The following is a 15340-nucleotide window of genomic DNA, read 5'->3' on the forward strand; positions in this document are numbered from 1 at the left end:
TGCGCTTGACGCCAAGGAGGCACACTCAGCTAAAACGCGTATGTGTCGGAGCTTGAAGTCACAGACCTACTTGTGCAAGCAAGTGATCAGCCTTGAACACAGACATGTAATCTCAGTCATAATCCTGCGGAACTCTAGTGCTCCCCTGTCTCTTCTTGCATTGTGACAAGCATACAACTTCCAACCTTTTCACTCTGCAACTCTCACTTGAGCTGCACCTTTTCTTTTTGTATCAGGCGTTTTTACAATTCCGAGGCTTGTAACATATTATAGACTCAAGGTCGTTTTCTTTCTCTCTGTGCATTTCTTGCCTCTTGATGTCCTCTTATCAAGATGCCGGCTTCTTTGTGTTTTTAACACTTTTACTTGAGACAGTTCCAACTCTTTGATCTTGTGCTGACTCAGTAGTTTGCTGTCAGCTGCCGGGAGCAGAGATCTGGTGCGTCCCAGGTGCCCTGTCTGCCGGTGCTTGACAGCATCATCGGGCGTCTCCAACAATCAAAGGCTCTTCCAGCCCAGTAACATGCAAATTTGTTCCTTTTCTGCTTCAGTATGTCACAGTCCACATTTTCCAGCTTAGCGGCGGCACAAAAGTGGGCATGATAAAATCATTCTGAAATTGACACAGGGTGTCATGGATGTAAATTCATTGTTTTTTGAACAACAGCTACTCAGAACGTCCCATGACACTGAACTCACCTTGCAGCTAGGTGGCTGCCTCGCACCTGGTTTTTCACTTGCTGGAGACAGGATGCAGTGGCGTGGCTTTTATCACAGAGCAATCTGCTCAGCTTTGTTGTAGCTGTCAGAAGCAAGAACTCCACTCTCTGGAAGGTTTGGCTGAGACTTCTGCGTAGGTACCTCACTATACGTAGACACAGGACAAAACAGATGCTGCAGCTCCTTTTCCATTTATAGCTGTCACTTGCCCCACTGGAGCTTGTTCCCTTCCTCTAGACACTAAAAAATGCCACTAGCAAATATTTGTTAAAAAGCCCACTCTTTTTGCCCCATTCAAACCACCAGTAAGAGACTTGACCTTAATTATCTCCCCGGATGAAATATCTGGCAGTCTAAGATAAGGGTTCTCTGCTCTCGTGAATAGCACGGTATTTCCTGAGCCCTGTCACAGGCCAGTGTTCAATACAATCTGAGCATAATTCTCTGTGTTGACATTTGGCAGGTTTCTTTTTATGCCCGTTGGGCCTGGCCCTGGTTCGGTGGCTAGGGAGGGTTCCCAAGGGCTATTCTCAGTGGCAGAGGGGCACTTTGGGGATGAAATACCAACTGGCTTCAGCTGGCATGCACGTGGAATGTGTTAAGAAAGTTTTTAAGTTTATTTTTTAGATTAATTTCTTGTGGCAAAATAGAGGTAACATGCAGTTTGCCATTTTAACCGTTGTTAAGTGTACAGTTCAGCCGCACTCTCACCACCATCTATTTCCCGAGCCTTGTGGTCATCCCAAACAGAAACTCTGTGCCCGTTAAATAATAATTTCTCATTCTCCCCTCCCCCCAGCCCCTGGAAACCTTTATTTAACAAGGTATCCGGAAGTCTCTCCCATCTCCATCCTGAGACCCTCAGCTCTGTGTTTTGGGTGGGAACCTTATTTTATTTTTTTTTAAAGATTTTATTTTTTATTTATTCATTTGAGACACAGAGATACAGATACAGAGAGAGAGCATGAGCAGGGAGAGAGGCAGAGGGAGAGGGAGAAGCAGGCTCCTCGCTGAGCCAGGAGCCCGATGTGGGGCTCGATCCCAGGACCCTGGGATCATGACCTGAGCTGAAGGCAGATGCTTAACCGACTGAGCCACTCAGGTGCCCCGGGTGGGAACCTTATTGTCTTAAGTCAATTACTCTATTCCATAATCCTGGCTGCAGCGTCTCAGCCACGAATGTAAAAGGGATCTTTGCTGAGGTTTCTGGGAAGTAAAGCCCAAAGACAAGGTCTTACCCCGGAGTGTTTTGGTGTGAAGACATGAAGTCTGGAATCACAGCAGCCATTTTGTCTCCTTGAGGGAAAGTTTGAAGGTGAGGGGGCTTTTTTTTTTTTTTTTTTAATTTAAGCCTGTTTGAGCTAGGGTTTCTCTTACCCCACAACTCTCTCCTTGGCTTGAAGACAACCACCCTCTGCTGCCTCTGCACGCGGTCTCTCCTCCATGCACCCCTGGTGTCTCCCTGCGTGTGTCCACATTTCCTCTTCTTCTAAGGACACCAGTCACATTGGACTAGGGCCCCCTAATTGCCTCATTGTAGCTTAATCATCCCCTTTAAATGCCCTATCTCCACATACGGTTCTATTCTGAGGGACTGCCGGTTGGGATTGCAACACATAAATGGGGGCCGGGGCATGGTTCAGCCTAGAGCAGCCTGGAACAGAGAAGTGGCTCGGTAAATGGTGAAGTAAACTTGTCAGGTCTCTCTGGAATGCCCGATGTGAGATAGCAGAGCTGCAGGTGATCTCACTGATCAAGCCAGGCAATGCTCCAGAACGCAACAGCAGGCTCCCCGGGGTCTGCGAAGGGAGCTGCACAACGAAGCCGGGCTCCACTGGAGGATCGTTGCTCTTCCACGCCCGAAGGGCCTGTGTGATTTCTTGGTGCTCCGTTGGGGGCGGAGTGTTGCTGAGCCACAGATGGTTTCAACTGGCATGAAGACCTCTCGCCACTGAGTCAGGAAAAAGCGGAAGGGAGAGTGACAGAGAGAGAGGCACTTCAGGGAGGCCAACCGTCCTGCTAAACCCCAAAGGGCACCACTGCCTTTTTCACTTGGTGGAGAGAGAACAGGAATGTAAATGGTGTGTGAAATGTTAAATGTGAGTGAACTTTAAGCAATTGACATGGTGCTTCGGCTTCATTACCAATTTCATTTTTTCCCCCTCCCTCTGAAGCCAGAGCAAATGTTCCCACTGTCCTGTTCTTTCTAAGACATGAGCTTCCCTGGCAGGCTCTAGTTGGATTCATTGCAGATGTGCCTGGGATCCTCGGACCCTGCGCTTTCCTTAGTTTGCTCCTTTGGTTTGGCTTTGAGGTGGGAGAGAAACAGAAGGGGACTGAACAGTCGGGAGGGAAAGGGTTGACTCCCTCTCCGCCTCTCTCCGTCTGGATCGTGAGCCATTTACTGGTTTACAGGCCATGCAGGAGAAATGGAGAGACGCCCCCTGTTGAGCCATACGCCCTTCCGACTTGGCTCACGCCTGGATATTTGAAGGTTGCAATGCATCTTTTCAAACTTCCAGAGGTCATTTTTGGTTTTTCCATATTTTGTCTGTTGTCTTTCACATATTTGACTGCTGTAGAACATATTCTTCCCCAAATCATGCATTGATACCTTTCGACTGCCTTACATGGGATTCGCCTATATTTTCGAACCAAAGGAAATTGTGCACTACACCACATGGGGGGCCCCCTGCCAGGCGCCAGCTCAGTTTCCACAGATTTGTTAGGTTTTTCTCCCTGCACTATTTGCATACTTATTTGAATATTTACTTTCATTTTTACTCCTTAATATTGTAGAAAAGCAAGTGGAAAACAAACAAACAAAAAAAAAAAAGGAAAGAAATTGACACTAGTGATAAGTTTCACAAATGTAATACAACTGGGTCAAAGATGGAAATCAAGCGGGGATAGATTTAACCCCAGCAGGATGTAAGCTGGTTAGATGCAGAAGAAAAGAATAGAAAGAATAATAAAAATCCTGAAAATACATCATCAGACATTATGTGGAAATGGTGAGGTGTACTTAAAATTTTTAGAATATCGTTTCACTCCCTGGGAATACATCTTTGCTGCTGGGCTTTCAACTTCAACATCTTTGGATATTTACCATCATTAGAATTAGATTTGGCTGCTGTCAGGTAAACAGTATTTGGCCGAGGGTATTTATTTATTTATTTATTTAGATTTATTTATTTAGTTGAGAGAGAGAGCGAGGAGGTAGGGGCAGAGGAAGAGAGAGAAAATCTCAAGCAGACTCCCTGCTGAGTGTGGAGCCCGATGTCGGGCTCGATCTCACAACCCCCGAGAGCATGACCTGAGTGGAAATTAAGAATCCGCTGCTTAACGAACTGAACCACCCCAGAGCCCCTAGCCAAGACTAAAGGTAACCTGCAATCCAACCCTGGACAATTCTGTTTCATTAGGCTATTAAGCATATCAAAGTAATGTCCATATATTTAAACTGTTAAATCTAAGCAGAATGAACTTCATCCCCCCCCCCAAACTATAAACTTACTGAACAAAACTTAAGGAAACAAAGCAAATATAACCTTTATCACTCATCACTGTTACCAATTCAATTAGCAGATAGAAATTATATTCCTAACATTATTAAAAAGCCTCTTTCCAAAAGTAGTAGGCATGATGGAAGTTGCAACCTTGAGGTCCAGAAAGGATCATGTTTCTTTTTTTTCCAGTTTTATGATATATGACCCACTAGTAAGAAATTCAGGATTTCCATCTCAGGGTTCTCCCCTTCCTGAATTGCTCAAAACTGCCAGGGTTTATGTAGTCCTCAGTTTGACTTCATCCCTGAGGAAAAAAGCACTGGCAATTTGTTAATTGTTCTTCCTATTGTTTCTCATGATTTCACGTGTGGATTTTGAAAACTCGTTGTAAACAGTTCAGCCATCACCTTGGTCTTCTTTTTTTTCAATGTTATAAAAATATTTTTTAAAGGTTTTATTAAATTTTTAAAAGTAAATACAAATTTGATTTTTATATCACTTTGACTTAAATTTGAAAATAATAATTTATTTATTTGTTAAAATCTAATACATTTTGAGTATTGTAGAACAAAAAGTTTTTGAAACAAAATATGAAAAATAATTTAAAATTTACATTTACTTAGAAGTTTTGTGAAAATTTAGGAAAATATCGAATACTTCAAGTACAGTTATATTGTATTTTTAATCTTCCAATCTTTACTATCAACAACACAAATTATGTGAAATCTAAATGATAAAACATTGAATTTATTAAAATTAAGAGAAAACTTAATTTTATGAACATATCAATGGAAGATATATGAGATAAATTTATAAATTTATTGCATCTTTATAAATGTATTACTCATCCAAATCTTGCTGGCCACAACACAAGACGAATGATTTGAAATCATAATTGAATTTAGTTGTCTTTAATATTTCATTTACTTTCAATTATATAAAAACCATAGGTCTACACATATTTTTCAATTTTGTGGTAATAAAGCTATATTTATTGTTTTGAGGAAGGGGTCTGCAAACTTTTTTGTCAAGAGCCAGATGGTTATTTTAGGCATTGTGAGCCAGACAGTTTCTGTTGCAACTATTTGACATTTTTCCCCCCTTTTTCAGGCTCTATCTTTTTTTTCCCTTTCAGTTTATTGAGATATTATTGATACACAGCACCATATAAGTTTAAGGTGGACAACACAATGACTCGACTTCCATATATTATGAAATGATTACAAGTTTTCTTTTTTTTTTTTAAGATTTTATTTATTTATTTGAGAGAGAGAGAATGAGAGACAGAGAGCATGAAAGGGAAGAGGGCAGAGGGAGAAGCAGACCCCCTGCCGAGCAGGGAGACCGATGCGGGACTCGATCCCGGGACTCCAGGATCATGACCTGAGCCGAAGGCAGTCGCTTAACCGACTGAGCCACCCAGGCGCCCCTGATTACAAGTTTTCTTAAGATCCATCTTCTCATATAGGTATCTAAAAAAAGATAAAAAATGTTTTTTTTTCCTTGTAAGGAGAACTTTTAAGATTTGCTCTCTTAGCAACTTCGAAATATAGGCAGTGTTACCTACAGTGATCATGTTGTATGTTACATCCCTGCCACTTATTTATCTTAGAGAGTTCGTACTCTTTGGCCACATCCTGGTCCACTCTTTACTGAAAGGATCTGTGCACCTTGTCTGCTGCTGTCCTTTGAAGGGCGCTGTCCCTTTTCCTTTGCCCGAGCTGCAGTTGGGAGAAACCTCTTTGGTGACACATGCACGCCTCTGCCCGGGGACCAGCTGCCCCAGAAACGTGGGGTTGGACATCAGCCCAGTCTTGTTTCTGAACTCCCTGTCCCTTTCCCTGCAGAGGAAGGAGAGTGTTTCCCCGTGGGACCTGGCAGCTTTTCCTTTACAAACCTTAGAGCGCCAGGTGTCTGATCACACTTCTTTCCTGGGACAACAGCACCACCTGCTCTTATTTCCAAAAGAAGCTGAACTTGGAGGCTTTCATGGGGCCCCACATCCACTGCTGTGGAGGCCCACATTCAGTGACTCACCTTCCCTAGGATTCCCCGGGTGACCTTCAGGCATCCCTTTCTTTGAAGCTGAGGACACGAAATCAACCAAACGCAGGATGACAGATTGAACCTCTCATGGAATATCTGGTTACATAACTCAACCCAAATGTCCGATCCCGACGCTCCTAGGAGTGTCGCAGCCATCCCCACTTTGTAAATGTTGGTTATTGACTTTCTAACAACATTTCTTGGACTACTGTGACAATAGGCTTTTTTTCCTGGTGAGTTCTTTACGTAATTTTTCCCATTTCCCATTTTCAATTAAAATGGAAATATTTCACAGGATTGGAAGATGGAGGGAAAGAAAAAGGTTTTCCTTGTATCTAACTTCTTGTTTGCTTTCTCATCCCGTGCAGTAGAGACAGAGTGATATTAAACATTCAAATCTGTTCCCATGTAGACTTGGGGAAATTTTGTGACTCTTTGTTTCTGTTTTTCCCTGTTTTTTTTTCCTCCTAATTTTTAAATCACAGGGAGTAATTGTTGGTGATGAAAAGTAAGAGATAGAACTGTTAATCACTGTGTTAGCAGGTAATTTAGGTAGTGATCATCAATCAACAACCTTATATGGTACATAGATGCCTCTGTTTGTGGAAATAGGTAGGATGACAAAGTAGGCATAAGAATGGTTTTTATCAATAGCTCATATTTATGTCAGAATAAGAACTAAATCTCAACAGATTTTCAGTAGGAGACAGTTAGATTATATAATAAGCAGAGCTTGGATGAATGACTAGCCATTTGGAAAATTATAAAGCTGGCTTCCTAATTTTATTCCTTTCACCAGAATAGATTGTAGATAGATGAAAATTCAAATTTAAGAAATGAGATTGTGAGAGTGATAGAAGAAAATGTAAGTTAATTATCTTTAGAATGTAATTGTAGGAAAGGCCGTTTCTAATTACCACACCAAATTTAGAAAGTATTTTTAAGACAACATTAATTTAAAAAATTGTAAAAGATCAATAGATTTGACAACATTCAAGTGTTAAGCATTTATTTCGTGACCAATACGTATGTGTCTGATGCTGTTCTAGAAGTGAATAAGCAAGTCCTACTTTTGCCCTCGTCCCCCTCCAGTCTATCCCTACTGCTATCACAGTAGCAAACCCCATTCAAAATCTCCCAATCACACCCATCTCACTGCGAGTCAAAATGGTACAATGACTTTTTTTTTTTTAAAGATTTTATTTATTTATTTGAGAGAGAGAGAATGAGAGACAGAGACATGAGAGGGAGGAGGGTCAGAGGGAGAAGCAGACGCCCCGCCGAGCAGGGAGCCCGATGCGGGACTCGATCCCGGGACTCCAGGATCATGACCTGAGCTGAAGGCAGTCGCTTAACCAACTGAGCCACCCAGGCGCCCTGGTACAATGACTTATGAGACCCTCCAAAATCTGTCCTTTTCCTTCCCTCCTTGAATTAATCTCCTATCACTCTCCCTGTCTTGGTCATTCTATGTCAGCCACACTGGTTTCCTAGCTGTTCCTCAAATAGCACACTCTGCCTCAGGGCCTTTGCACTTACTGTTCCCTCTCTCTGGAGTACTTTCTTCCTTGACACATGCCTGGCTTGCCCTCTTACTTGCATGTTTTTACACCTGTCCACCCTGTATAAAATTTCAGCTCCCCACATTGGCACTTTATATCCCTCTCTCTGATTTGTTTTTTCTCTTTAGCTTTTAACGTCATCCAACAAACATTCAGCATCTGTCTCCTCCCACACTAGAAAATAAATGGCATAAAGGCAGGGATGTTCGTTCATTTCCAGTGCCCAGAACAGTGCCTGGCACAGAGAAGTCACTTAGCAAACATTGGTTAAATACTCGAGTGACTAGATAATAACTGTTTGACTCTTTGAATTAGTGACTTCAGGAAATTGAAGATGGAAGTTGGCACTCGGGAGCAGTTCAGAGCTGGAACTATTGGTTTGGGAACTCATCTGCAGGAGGTGACCACCAAGCCACTGAAGTAAAGGTGATAGAACCTTCAACATGGTCCTGAGTTCAGGATGGTGGGAAGGATGAAACCGCCAGGGAGGCACACACTTATCTCCTAGTTCCTGTGGGTCTGGAGGGAGACACAGCATGGTTGGAGCTCCTGCTCTGGTGCTCACAAGACTGCCATCGAGGTCTGAGCCACACCCGCAGAAACTGTGGGATGATGAGTGCATGCTCTTTCAAGCCTCCATGTTTGTGTTCATTTGTTACGCAGCAATGGATAACCAGTACATGGGTACGGAACTTTAGAAAGCCTACCTTGACTTTCATAGGTCATAAAGCTCATGTTGACGCTGGACCAGGTAAGGGCTGGCTGCATTCTGTTGTCCTCAGTTCCTTGCTCCCTGGGCCTCACCAACACGCTTCCTGCTTCCCAAAGCCGGCAAGGGAGAGGCACTTTCCGCAGGATGGACATTTCGGTCCCGCGCAATGTAATCTCACGTATGCAGCCACAGACATCCCGTCACTTTTGTTGTTTTCTAGCTGTTAGAAACATGTCACAGGTGCCATGCACACCTAAGGGAAAGGGAAGACGCAGCTGCATGAAACCAGGACCTGGGCAATCCTGGGGACGACCACTGTGGTCTGTGGACCGTGATACACAATTGTGCACGGCAGTCAGTTTCAAATAGATGTACAAATGACCTCGGAATGACACTCCAAATCTGCAAAGCCAAACCATCGATTAGTAACCTCCTCTGTCCCTTGCATGCAGGCTTCAGAGCCCCCTGCCAACACGTTCCCCTATCTTCTCCCTTGCTCCCTGCATTCACTGTTTCTGGTAATTGCTTCCTCTTATTTTCTGAAGTTTGGACTCAGAGTCCCGCCTTCAGAGTTCAAACAACAGCACCTCACACATAATCTATCTTCCCTTCTTCTCAAAGGTCCTCACATGGCTGCTTCCAAAACAGGGTTTTTTCCTCCTTTCTTCCTTCTCTTGCCCTCTCTACCAGCCTGCCCCCTACTTTAGTCGGCCCGTTCAAGCTGTTTCCCACTGTACACACTGGAGGTCCCCTTTTCCTCAAACCACTGCCTGTAGGCCCCATGGGTCTTGAAAACCTTGCTCATACTCATCTCTAAAGTATTTCCAGGGCTGAGCTCATCTGTGTGGTTCCTCACTCACACCCAGACCTCAGATTTCCTCTCTCGGATTTTTTTTTTTTTGTGAAAGGGATCATCTCAGTGCCTTCTCAAGTGACTTTCTACAATTTGCTCAACAAGCTCTCAGGTAAGGCCCAGAGCTTCCTTTTTGATAACCGGCGCCCACCCAGGCTGAATGACCATATTCATTATTTCAAGGGTTCATTATTCTCCAGGAAATGGGTCCTTATTTTCAAGACTCCCCTGTCTGGGTAGTGAATGTTTTCCAGACATGACTCGAGAAGCCGCACATGGCTCCAGGTGTGTGGCCCATCCCAGTCTGGGTGCCCAGGCCAGCATCGTGGGTGTGTAACCTGTATCCCACAGGGTCCTGCACTCCGAAGGGCCCTGTGCTCACTTTAATGCTCTGTTTCCGCCATCTTGAAATTTTACCTTTGAATGTGAGCTTTGTATGTGAAGCCTGATGGGAGAGCATAACAGGCCACATGAGAGAAGGCATACTGTGTGTGTCTGCCGTGCCTCATCCCTGCTTTCTCATATAGCCTTGGGGATGGCCCATGAGCACAAACTTCCGGTGCCCCCTGGGGGTGTGAGGGAGTCCAGCAAGACACAAGTGGGCACCAGCAAACACGATGCACCTGGGACTGGTGAGTAGGAGCACTGCTGACCCCAAGGGCCATGCCTTCGTCTGAGTGAGAACTCGCCTGGAATGCAGAAAGGGGGTGATGGTGTTCTAAGTCACACAAATGGCCAGTGAACCTCATCATAGTGTTTCTTACTTGTGTTACTTCTCTGTTTGGCAAGCACTCACCCTCACAGTAGGACATGGAAGGAAGGGGAAAAGCAGAGCCACCCAAAGCTCCTTTTCCTCCTGGCCTTCCTTACCTGCCAGGAAGCCAAAGGTAGAGAGGGTTGATAGAAGGTGTGAGTATCAAGAAGTGAAATGGAAACAGTTGAGTTAGTTTGGTGCAATGTTTTCACTGTCTTGGTGAGAACAAAATACATACGCACCAGCCAAGAAGTACAGATTATGCAATTTCGATGGTTTCCACATTAGAGTGAAATGCGCTTGTATTTTCATTTCAAACTGTCAACGTACAGTATAAAGATGACCAATGAAACTCATGCGATATTTTAATTCTTTTAAAACTAAGAACAGAGTTCAATAGCAAATTAAAAAAAAAAAAAAGCCACCATGATGAGTTGGGAGAGAGATCATGGAAGAAAGGGAAACGGTTTCTATTTTAGCACCTAGAACTGTACCTTTTCTGTGCACGAGGCATCCCCCGTTTTCTCTGTGTGGTGGATGTGGTACATTCTGCAGTTGCACCCGCTGGGGCGCTGGCTGAGGTCAGAGATGGATTCCCTGTACTCTTCAAAGGCACACAGGGCATCAGTGGAGTCTGCTGGCCAGCAAGACCCTAGAAGAATATGTTCAAATACTTCTTATGATAGCGCACGTCTGTGTCTCTTATGCCTTAGAGCAGAGTTATAGGCAAACCGAGGTATTGATTTTCTCAGATCTCAGGGCTGTGGGCCCGGCCAAAGCTTGTCAAAAGCCACAGGCAGGGCCTCAAGTGGTCTCAGGTACTGACATCAGAATGCCACATGTATGGAGGGAAAGTTGCCTTAGAGAGGCCCAGTTGTGGGCCAGATCAAAAGACTTTTTAAAAATCTATGTGATGTTCTAGAGGGGAGGAGGGGGATGGGTTAGCCTGGTGATGGGTATTAAAGAGGGCACGTACTGCATGGAGCACTGGGTGTTATGCACAAACAATGAATCATGGAACACTACATCAACAACTAATGATGTAATGTATGGTGACTAACATAACATCATAATAAAAAAAAATCTACGTGATCTCAGATGTTAGAGAGGAGGCTGGGAGAATACCCCTTCTCTAAAATGGATGTGACTTCACCTCAGAACCACTACAGTGTTTTCAGCTTTGGTTCGAGCCACCTGAGAGGGGAGAATGCAAAGGAAGCAATTCTTTCTTTGGTTTGATTTACACATATCGTGAAGTGACTACCACAACAGGTACGGCTGACGGCCATCTTGTAGATGCAATAAAAAGAAATAAGAAAGGAAACAGTTTTTTCTCCTTGTGCTGAGAACTCTTAGGGTTTCCTCTCTTTACAACCTTGCTCTCTACCATGCAGCCTCGTTACTAGAGGCAAGTGATACATTCCGCTCCTAGTACTTACTTATCTTAGAACTGGAGGTTTCGCTCTTTTGACCACTTTTCTCCACTTCTCCTTCCCACCCTCCATCTCTGCTAACCACAAGTCTGAGCTCTGTTTCTATGAGTTTGGTTTTGTTTTTAGATTCCACATGTAAGTGAGATCATACAGTATTTGTCTTTCTCTGTCTGATGTATTTCACTTAGCATCATGCTGTTGAGATCTATCCGTGTTGTCGCAAACGGTAGGATTTCCTTGTTTATTTTATTTTATTTTTATTTTTTATGGCTGAAGGATATCCTCTGGTATAGATATACCACAGCTTCTTTATGAATTTATTCACCAATGGACACTAGGGTGTTTCCACGTCTTGGCTATTGTAAATAATGTTGCTAAGAACGTGTGGGTGCAGATACCTCTTTGAGTTTGTGTGTCTGTTGCCTTTGGATATATTCCCAGAAGTGGAATTGCTGAATTATATGGTAGTTTTATTTTTCATTTTTTTGAGGCTGCTTCGTACTGGTTTTCATAGTGGCTGCACCAATTTATAGTCAGCCCTGCAGTGCACAAGGGCTCCCTTCTCTCCACATCTGCACCGGCATCTGTTATCTTTTGTCTTTTTGATGATAGTCATTTTGGCAGGTAGGAGGTGATGTCTCATTGTGCTTTTAATTTACATTTCCCTAATGACCAGTGATGTTGAGCATCTTTTCAAGTACCTTTGGCTTTTCATAGATCTTCTTTGGAGGAACAGGTCTTTTGCCATTTTTAAATTGGATTATTTGTTTTTTTGGGGGGGGGTTGTGGGGGTTTTTGCTATTGAGTTGTATGAGTTCTTTATATGCTTCGGATATTAATCCCTTATCAGATATATGGTTTGTAAGTATTTTTTCACATTCTGTAGGGTTAGATTGTCTTTTTACTTTGTCAGTGGTTTCTTTTGCTGGTGCAGAAGCTTTTTAGTTTGATATAGTCTCACTTGTTTGTTTTTTATTTTGTGGCTGTGTTTTAGGTGTCATCCAAAAAATCATTGCCAAGACCCACATCAAGGAGTTTTTTTCCCATGTTCTCTTCTAGGAGTTTCATGGTTTCATGTTTAACATTAACTCTTTAATCCATTTTGAGTTAATTTTCATGAGTGGTGCAAGATATGGGTCCAGTTTCATTCTTTTACATGTAAATATCCAATTATCCCACGACTATTTATTGAAGAAGAGACTATCTTTTCTCCATTGAATACTCTTGGCTTCCTTTAAAAATATTAGTTGACTATATATTCTTGGATTTATTTCTGAGCTCTCAATACTGTTCCATTGATCAATTTGCCTATTTTTATGCCAGTGACATACTGTTTTGATGACTCTAGCTCTTGAAATCAGGACGTGTGATGCCTCTTGCTTTGTTCCTCTTTTCCAGAATTTCTTTGACTACTTGGGGCCTTTTTAAGTTCTATATAAATTTTAGGAGTGTTTTTTCTACTTCTATAAAAAATGCCATTGGAATCTTGATAGGGACTGCATTGAATCTATAGATGGCTTTCAGTAGTATTGACATTTTAATAATATTAATTCTTCCAGTTCATGAACACAGGATACCTTTTCATTTATTTTGTTTTCTTTGATTTCTTTCATCAATGTCTTGTAGTTTTCAGTGTACAGCTCTTTCACCTCCTAAATTAAATTTATTCCTAAGTATGTTATTGGTTTTGATACCATTGTAAATGGGATTGATTTCTTTCTCAAAAATTTCATGGTTAGTGTATAGAAATGCTACTGATTTTTGTATGTTAATTCTGTATCCTGCAACTTTACTGAATCCATTGATTAGATCTAACCATTTTTTGGGTGAGTCATTAGAAGTTTCTATATGTAAAATCATGTTGTCTGCAAATAGAGACAGTTTTACTTCTTCCTTTCCAATTCTGATACCTTTTATTTCTTTTTCTTGTCTGACTATTGTAGCTAAGACTTCCAGTACTAAGTTGAATAGGAGTGGTGAGAATGGGCGCCCTTGTCTTGTTCCTGATCTTAGAGGAAAGTTTTCATCCTTTCACCATTGATGTTAGCTGTGATCTTGTCAACATTATTATTAACTGCTATTATTGTTAATAACTGTTATTATGTTGAGATGTGTTCCTTTTATGCCTAATTTGTGAAGAGCTTTTATCATGAATGGATGAATGGATGTTTGGATTTTGTCAAATGCTTTTTTGGGGGGGCATCTTTTGAGATGATCCTATGATTCCTTTCTTTCATTCTATTAATGCAATGTATCACATTGGTTGATTTGTATATGTTGAACCATCCTTGCATCCCAGGGATAGATTTCATTTGATCATGGTGAATGATGCTTTTAATGTGCTGCTGAGTTTGGTGTGCTAGTATTTGGTTGAGTATTTTTGCATCTGCATTCATCAGGAATCTTGGCCTATAGTTTTCCTTTCTAGGAAAGTGTCTTTTTCTGGTTTTGGTATCAGGATAATGACACCTCATAAAATGAGTTTGGGAGTGTTCCCTCCTCTTTGATTTTTGGAACAGTTTGAGAAGGATTGGTGTTGATTTTTCTTTAAATGTTTAATAAAATTCACCAGGGAGACCATCTGGTCCTGCACTGAAGTAAGCAATGTTGATGATCCAGTCGACTCTTGTTATTCATGGTAGTTATGTTCTACAAAGTAGCAGCAAACCCGGAATTAGCAAAAACTGAATTATTGCCTCTGGGGGAATACAAGGTTAGATTCTACAAGCCCCTGGCCACAACATTTTCATCAACTGATCAATATGCAATTTTGTTTTATGTGTGTTTCTGTGTCAAGACATCTTATTCAATATAAATTGTTGATTCATTAACATTGAACTCATAGTCAAGAACACTACAACATGCCTGAATGAAGCTTACCTAACACATGTATTTTCTCTGTAAGACACATCAAAGTCTTCTTGAGAGTAGGAACACTACATAGCAATTTAGCACCATGCATCAGAGCCATTTAAACAGCAAAATTACCAACAAAAACACAAAAATGTGAAAACAGAGCACTAAATAGACTGCAAAAAGGACACTTGCTTTTAGTAGGAGAACTGATATGAAAAAGCAGAGCATCAACTTGTCCATCCTCACCTGGGATGTGTAGGTCCGTGACTCAGTGTTTTCACTGCTTTGTGCATATGTATGTCTGTAAACAACCGTGGAAGCTCTTCAGAGTGAATTCGATTATTACAGTAAATTTTAGCAAGTAGGCAAATTTGCAAATAATGCAATCTGCAAATCACGAGGGTCAACTGTGTGGAGAAGAAAGTGCAAAAACACCAGTTATGTACTTAATTCTGATATTTAATATAAGATTTCAAGCTGACAGATTTTGCTGTCTTCACTGAATAAAATGTCAATGAAAGTGAAAAGATAAACAGCATGCAGTGTGAGGGGCTGTGTGGTGCCCTTATTCCATCCAGTTCTTGTGAGGATGAAGTTCACAATTTCGATGGCAGAGCAGATGTTGTTGTCCTCGCTGTCCTTGCAACTGCTAACCAATCACTCCCTAACATTAGGTCTAATGAGGCACGGGCAGATTTTTCACGGAGGGGGGGAAGTGCATGCAACAATGTGAAAGACTGTTCCAGAGTTAGTTCCTAGGGTTGGTCTCGGGGTTGAACCAAACAGGAGGGAGGACTCCTGGCTTAATGGTCTGGAGAGAAAGCAAGTTTGAGTTGCCATGCTCCTCTGGTAAGCTCTGAATTTGCTGGTAAGGAGTTTGTGGGGACTTGGAATC

The 15340-nt window shown here is 42.2% G+C and overlaps 1 long non-coding RNA gene across 1 annotated transcript; it reads right to left on the reverse strand.

The window, feature by feature from the left end:
• Positions 1-5519: 5519 nt before the first annotated feature.
• On the reverse strand, positions 5520-15133 carry LOC135363823 (uncharacterized). The gene is made up of 3 exons (XR_010409950.1): positions 14692-15133; positions 10651-10808; positions 5520-8802 (listed from the first exon to the last, which is right to left on the reverse strand). It is a non-coding gene; the product is annotated as an uncharacterized LOC135363823 (long non-coding RNA).
• Between the last annotated feature and the right edge of the window lie 207 nt (positions 15134-15340).

The sequence above is a fragment of the Mirounga angustirostris genome, unplaced genomic scaffold (genome assembly GCF_029215605.1).
Source record: "Mirounga angustirostris isolate CCGP_5_RB_7025 unplaced genomic scaffold, mMirAng1.0.hap1 SCAF_3, whole genome shotgun sequence".
Lineage (NCBI taxonomy): Eukaryota > Metazoa > Chordata > Mammalia > Carnivora > Phocidae > Mirounga > Mirounga angustirostris.